The sequence below is a fragment of the Macrobrachium rosenbergii genome, chromosome 37 (genome assembly GCF_040412425.1).
Source record: "Macrobrachium rosenbergii isolate ZJJX-2024 chromosome 37, ASM4041242v1, whole genome shotgun sequence".
NCBI lineage: Eukaryota > Metazoa > Arthropoda > Malacostraca > Decapoda > Palaemonidae > Macrobrachium > Macrobrachium rosenbergii.
The window spans coordinates 35507727-35509036 of NC_089777.1; positions in this window are offsets into that span (position 1 = coordinate 35507727).

The following is a 1310-nucleotide window of genomic DNA, read 5'->3' on the forward strand; positions in this document are numbered from 1 at the left end:
TATGCGTGTATGCAGATATATATATATATATATATATATATATATATATATATATATATATATATATAATATATATATATATATTTATATTTATATAAAAATATTTATACACATATATACATTTATATTTATATACAGTATATGCGTGTGTGTATATATATACATATACAGTATATATATATATATATATAATTAATGTATATATATGAATGTATATACAAAGTATATATATATATATATATATATATAATGTATGCATATATATTCAGACGTCACATTATATATAGACTAAAGATAAATCTCTCTCTCTGTGGGCCTTATGCTTTAGTAATCAAGAAACTCGCTTGACTAGCTAATGAAACAGGTTTGAATCCTAACTGAATGAGCGATGTTTCGGAAGAAAACAGAGTGCCCCTGTTGATCTTTGAAATATTTGACACACCTGATCATCGGATGACTTTACAGGGTTGCAGTATATATACATATATATACATATGTGAATTTATGTATGTATATATATATATATATATATATATATATGTATATATATATATATATATATATATATATATATATATATATATATATATATATATATATATATATAATTGAAAGACTAGATTGAAGCAGCAGACAGTATGATTACAGAAAAAAATAGATCGGTAAATATCAGGTAAAATTACCACGAAGTTCTTGAATCTAAATGTTCGTTTCGTTTTTATATATATATATTTTTTTGTACCTATATTCTCAGTTTTAATCAAGTGTGCATGTAATTTAAGTCTGTGAGTTGTAATTTTACCATTAAAATTGTTTTAGCTTTTTCAACTACTGGATTTTATAATCAGCTCTTATTTTATGTTAACATATTTATTTTATTTTGTAGAAAATCCCTGAAGATGTGGCGATGTTGTCTGAAACGTAGGATTAAAACAAAATGTATCGCATCGTATTCCTGCCCTTTATCTGCTTCATCGTATGAATGAGCGCCTCGCGCGTCTGATCTGTGTTCTGTGTGGCTGGGTTGCAGTGGATGTTCTGCAGACTTTTCTACAATGGAGCTGAATTATGCTTTTTTCGTCGTCTGCGCTCAAGAGGACACAATAACTTCCAACAGTTCGTAAGGATTCGCTATGGCCCTGAACTTGACTACGAAATTATCTGTAAACAGAAAGACTGTGACCGCCTTAACAAACTATTTAATAGTTTTCGCCACGATGTTCTTGAATCTAAATGTTCGTTTCGTTTTTATAATTTTTTTTTTTTTGTACCTATATTCTCAGTTTTAATCAAGTATGCATGTAATTTAA